This window comes from Amblyomma mixtum, chromosome 10 (genome assembly GCF_055824585.1).
Source record: "Amblyomma mixtum isolate Tamu chromosome 10, ASM5582458v1, whole genome shotgun sequence".
Taxonomy (NCBI): domain Eukaryota; kingdom Metazoa; phylum Arthropoda; class Arachnida; order Ixodida; family Ixodidae; genus Amblyomma; species Amblyomma mixtum.
The window spans coordinates 70,739,609-70,746,098 of NC_143021.1; the positions used below are offsets into that span (position 1 = coordinate 70,739,609).

Sequence of the window (6,490 nt, forward strand, 5' to 3'; positions counted from 1 at the left end):
CCACTAGGCGTGATGATATGCGGTAAACATCAAAACGCCGATGCGCTAAGCCGTCTGCCACTAGACGCAACTGTTGACGAACCATTTCCACCAGGAGACGTTCTGATGTTCGAAGCACTGCCAGAACCTCCGCTTACAGCAGGCACAGTTGCAGCATCTACGCAGAAGTGCGCAGCTCTCCGGCTAGTTTACACAGCTGTTCAACAAGGCAACGTGCATAAACTCAAGGGGGACAACTTCGACGCTTACCGCAGGCGAGCTACAGAGTTGAGCACCCATCGCGGCTGCATCATATTTGGGTCCCGAGTTGTGATGCCGAGAGAACTACGCGCACAAGCTATGTCTCTCATCCACGCCGGACATCGGGGCATCGTTGCAATGAAAAGGTGTGCCAGAAGCTACATGTGGTGGCCTGGCATTGACAACGACATCGAAACAGTGGTGCGAGAATGCAAGCCTTGCCAGAGCAGCCGGAGCGCCCCGCCGAAAGCTCCTGTCCCAGAATGGGAAAAGCCAGACACACCATGGCACACACTGCACATTGATTTTGCAGGACCAATTGAGGGCTGCACTTTCCTTGTGGTCGTAGATGCCTACACAAAGTGGCTTGAGATAAGGCAAATGGGACAGACGACTTCGGCAGCAGTCATTGACAACCTCCGATCACTATTTGCAACGTTCGGCCTGCCGCGCAAGGTAGTGTCGGACAACGGAACACCGTTTGTGTCTGCGGAGATCCTCAAGTTTTATCGCGACAACGGGATCTCATCAGTTACATCGGCCCCCTACCACCCAGCGACAAACGGACAAGCCGAGCGCTACGTAGCCGAGCTAAAACGCGCCCTTGAAAGAGATCAGACAGGCTCGCTGCAGCGCCGCCTTGCGCGCTTTCTCTTCAAGCAGCACACGACGGTTCAGAGCACAACAGGCGAGACCCCCTCGAAAATGATGTTCGAGCGTGAAATGCGAACCCAGCTCACAGCCATCCTCCCCGAGCCAAAGGCAGAGACGTTCCGGGAAGAAAAAGCAATTCCGCGCTGCGGCACGCTTAATGAGGGGCAGCGCGTCCTCGCCCGACAGTTTCTGAAAAAGACACGCTGGGAGGAAGCTACAATTGTCAGACGCATAGGCCTGCGCTCTTGGCTCGTCAACATACATGGCACAGTAGCACGCCGACATCTCAACCAGCTGCGTAGATTTACGACGCCGTCTGAGAGCTGTCCGCCAGCGGAGAGAACACGTGCACCATCTTCCCACATAGCCTGGCACCTCTTCCCGGAAGAAGAGACTTCGCCCAGGACAGACCTAGGAGACACAGCGAACAACAGCCAGCCTACAAGTGTTTCTCCCCCGAGCGCACAAAGCCAGCGCGCCTCCACGCGTGAGCGCCGACCCCCTGCACGATACCAGGCAACTTTCTAAGGGGGAAGGAAGTGTTGTGTCCCCCCCTTATTGCTTTTGTGTGTGTGCGCCCCCTCCTAACGACCACTCGCATTCCCCTCCTAACGACAGTTCGCATCCTCCTCCTAACGACCACTCAATCCTCCTCCTAACGACCGCTTGCCCCTCGTCGCACGCTGTCGCCGGATGCCCCCCCACGGTGCGCCCCCGCACCCTCCTCCTGTTCTGGGAAGCCACTCCCTCCCGTGGACGCTTCTCCCCTCCCTCCTTTCTTCGGGCGGCCAGTTCGGCTCCTGCCTCGGTCGACGCTGGTCGCACCCTCATCGGCTTTAAATAAACGAAGTCTTAAAGTACCGTGTGCGTCTTTCGCTGCATTCAACACAGCGACCGGACACGACAATATAATAGTAGTAATAATACTCTATTGCTCCACAGTAACAATACATCTGTTTGTTGGGTCAGCCCGAACTGCAATTTCCCGTCAGGGTGTGTACCCAGCAGTCAGTACAAAAGAGGTGCAATACAAATCGGTTGAGCAATGCAAAATTAATGAAACATGGTCAATGGAGGTTATTACATAGAGTTCTTTCAGTGAACTATTTGAGTGCACAATCTATTAGTTGGAAAAGACAAAAATCTGGAGACAAAATTTGAAACAAGAAAAGCAAAAAAAACCTTTTGACGGAAGGATTTGGGATGTCTTAATGAGTGTGCAGGTATGTGACATGTTAAGCTTTCTTGACAATAAATGAACGGTTACCACTGCATTACCTGTTAAAAATTGCTTGTTGTTAAGACAGAAGACCAGCTCTTGGTAATTCATCTGTAATGGAACACCGCAGCAAAGGACACGGATGCAGAAAAGAACACGATGGCACAAGTGTTTGAAGCAGGTCATTTCTTGGCAATGTGCACAAAGCAAGAAAGTTGCTAAATTTGGCACACTTTCACATAGTTAACCTGTGCCTTTGCAGCATACCTTTGCTGCTACTGTCCATGCTACCATCAGGGAACTGCACTATGTGCTGTTGGTGCCATATAGACAAATTGTCCATGTGAATGAGAACACTGCCAGGGGCCACTGTATCTGTAGTCATTCCTCAGTCGCTGAATTATTTGGCCGCTCCTCTTCATCAGATGCATAGTCTCCTCCCCACGAGCACATAATTCTCAATAAAGGCCCTAGCGACAGTACACTTCCACCACTTGTGCATTGCCAGCTTCCCCACGATAAAGGAAACTTGAAAGGGTATGAACTTTGCATCTCATGAATAGGTCACGTATGCAGTGCGCTCTTACCCCCGTATTCACAAATGTTCCTTTTCTTAAAGCGTTAAGTGGGCCTTCGGCAAGGACGGCCTAAGTTGAAACGTAAGATAAGGCTGTAGTCAGCCTCAGAAACCAACCTTACGCGATTTTAAGGGCGCCTTACGAAAAGGGGCTCCTATACGAATATGTTGATGATATGGGAGCGAGGCTACTCGCGTTTTTATGTTTGAATCACCTGGACATACAGATATAATTTATTCCTACGACAAAAAGTGAATAACAATTTCTCTTAGCACGCTTGCAAGTAAGCATCACAGATTTTAGGCAATTTTCCAATTTTGACATTTTTTCTTCTTTTAGCACAGTTCTCTTTTGGCCACCTTGCAGTGTAGCCGTCACAATAATGTGCTTGTTGATTTCACGTCGCCCGCCTCTTTCGCGAATGTTTGCTTCTCGACGTCGGTTCGCTCTTTTTCTTTTTCGACTTTTTTCTTTTTTTTGGCATTTTCTGTTGCACTCTTGTTGGATTCTGCGTTCATTTTCTATTTTGTTTTTATTTAGAACAAAAAAAAAGACATGGAGGCTAAAAAAAGATCAAGTTTTACCGAAGAAGAGCGCAACGTTCTTGCTGAACTCTGCAATAAGTACACCGTGGTCGAGGAGAGCAAACGAACAGACGGAGTTTCCCTGGAAAAAAAAAGAAGAAAACTTGGAAGGTGATAACGGAAGGTGAATGCAACTGCCGGCCTAACGTCCGTTACCGAACGGAGAGCCAACTGCTCAAATGCTGGGACAATTGAAATGAAAAATGGAAGAAGGCAAAGGCCGCTGACACGAAGGGAGTGTTTGCGACAGGTGAGCTCCTCTGTTCTCTCTGGTCTTCCTTCGCTTGATTCTCTTTTCTGTAAAACTACTGTTTGCTGATAGCCAGGCTCCTTGATTTGCGCCAAGACTGCTCCCCAGCGGTGTTAGTTTGCTTTTCGGTTGATAGCCGACTGTGAATTGCTTGACTGTGAGATATCATACATTCTGCTTCGACGTGTTATCTTTCATGCCTCGGATGTGGCCACATAGTATTAAACCTATTAAATCCCGAGCGCGTATCATGCTCGTCATCTCGTGCACTGCGCTGATCATCTGTAGGTAATTAAAGACTGCATCACTACTAATGATGAAACACGAGGCGGGTTTCCCAGGAGGTGGCAGCGCGCGAGAAAGTCAGATGACAGACGAGCTGGAGCGAGTTGGTGCTGCGGCGTCCCAGTTGTCGACGCGGCTGCCCAACCCGTTCGACAGTGACCGCGCAGAGCACGCGGTCGCCTCCCGACCAGGGTACACACCCGACGTCACCGCCTTGCTCGAATCAATGCAAGCGGAGCCGCTTGAGCTGTCCAACGGTATGTGTTCTGCCAGGGCAGTTGTTTGGCATAGTTGTCTGTTATATTCCAGCGAGCATAGATAGACAAGGGAAGGAGCTGCAGCAAAATCTCATGAGAGGAAGGCATATGAGCAGATTGCTTGCTTTAACGCAAAAAGAATATGGGGTGGCTCTACGTGTTCACTGCTAGTCACACTAATGCCACTGTTGATGCATCGATTTCAGGACGTCATGATTCAGTGCTGCTTGTGTATGTTATAACTACTCCTTTGCTCTGTTATGCAGATTCCATCAACAATTTCCTGCTTTCACATGTCGCATATGCTTTTATTGGAGTATGTTTGTAGTGACCAAAATTATTCCCTGATTACTGGTTATATTTAGCGGAACAAGTGTCGCACACCGTCTGTATGCGTGCTGTTTAAGCATTTCATGTATATTAGTACTGATTTTTCTCTGCTGCTAACTTCTCATGAGTGTACTGTGAAAGCGATAAAAGTCTTTTGCATAAAATGAATATGCCTCTAGAAATACACGGGATCGCCGATGCCATCACACACTTTGCCACCCTACCCCCTGTCCCCCCAATACGTTGTCTATACAGACTCGCAGGCAGCTCTGCGTGCCTTCCAGGAAAGAGCCCTCCCCTTCCCCACCCGATCAGCCTTAGATGCCGCCCTCACAGCATTAAGCCCACGACCGGTGACCCTGCGGTGGATCCCTGGTCACATGGGCATCCCCGGAAATGAGCTGGCTCACCAGCTTGCCTGCGAAACTATACACCGGGTGCCCGGGATACCATGGACGAGCCCACAGACGGAGCAGGCGGTCAGGGCTTACAGACACACTGTCAACGAATACTACACGCAGCAAAAATTGGATTTAGCTGATTTGCCACCGCCGCACCCATCCTTATCGATCCGTGAAGCTAGCATTCTTCGTCGAATACAGTTTAATCTCCTACATACACCAGCCAAACTTTATCAGTACCGGTACACTTCCACACCACAGTGCCCAAACTGTCCACACACATATGCTAACATAGAACACTGCCTTGCACAGTGGCACGCAACCTTCCAGTCCCCCGCCTATCCTTTCCCCCCACCCCCACCGTGGCCCATCTGGCTCGCCTAGCTGGATCTAACACCGCAACGCGCCCTCGTCACCTTGACCCAGGACCTATTGAACGCCTAACAGAAAGGCTGTTTTATTAAGTGTCCCACCAGCACCAGCACCCAAAGGTATAATGCATATGCTTCCTGCTGCACACTGTGCGAGCTCCTGCAAATTATGAAGCTGCGACTAGCCGCAGGACATCGGACACTGTGGCAGCAAGCTTGAATCAGGAAATGGCGCACTGTTGTCATTTACAGTGCCCTGCACATAAGTGTATTGACGCCACCAGTCAGCCGTATCATCAGGTAGCTAGAAAAAAAAACATTTTAAGCAAATCCCACCGAAACCACTGTTTCTCTTGTGCACCTAAATGATTTCGACAAGGGAAGCCAAAACTGCTGCCAGTTGATTGTCATATACATCTCGGGACTGGAACGATCTGCCGCCGGAAGCCGTACTCATCGTCAACTTCATCGACTTCAAGAAAAAGATTGACGCCATCCTTATGTAATCAGAAATCTTTATGTATCCTGTAATCTTTATGTACTCTGTAATCTTTATATAATCTGCATGTAATCCGCCCATCCCTCATGTAATGCCCCACAACCGGAGCCTTTGAGGTAATAAATAAATGAATATGAGTCATAGGTATAAGGAGACAAAAAGCAAGCTGAAATAGGTGGGCTGCAGTATTAATAATTTATTGCATTTCGTAAAGCACACACATGCTGACTTAAACCACACTTGCAAAGTACAGGCTTTGAAATTGTGCTCTCAACAAGGTACAGCGACGACTCGTAAATGCCTGAAGCTGCTTGCTAGGACAAGTGAGACCAAAAATTGTCTGTTTACACAGTGTAAAGTCTGCTTTTATGCATGTGGTTATCATGAGTTGTGATGAAAACTGACACTTACAAATGTTTTTGCATATATGACCTATCACTGGGACACTGCAGTGAGCCTCAGCGGTGGCAGCAGCCAGGTGGAGTGTGTCGAAGACACGGAAAATACACCGCCTGCAGCTAAAGCAGAGCAGCCGCCTGGAGAAGTAGCAGCCGCCCCGCAACCACTGCCACAAACAGCACTTCCAGCCATGCTTTCAGTGCAACGCAGGAAGACCGCAAAGCAGACAGCTGTTGAGGGAGAGCTTGGTGCACGCCTCAAAGCTGTTGAAGACGACAATCGGAGAAAGAGGAAGGAGCACCTACTTAAAATGAAGCTCATGAGAGCCGAACATGCGCTTCACATGAAGCACGCAAAAAAAGCGCATGAGCTCAAATGTGCCAATAAGAGGGCCAAATTAGAGCTCTTAAAGCTCCAAATGGC

The 6,490-nt window shown here is 49.2% G+C and overlaps 1 pseudogene; it reads left to right on the forward strand.

The window, feature by feature from the left end:
- Nucleotides 1-3,246: 3,246 nt before the first annotated feature.
- Nucleotides 3,247-5,965, forward strand: LOC149326081 (myb/SANT-like DNA-binding domain-containing protein 3; annotated as a pseudogene).
- The last annotated feature ends 525 nt before the right edge of the window (nt 5,966-6,490 follow it).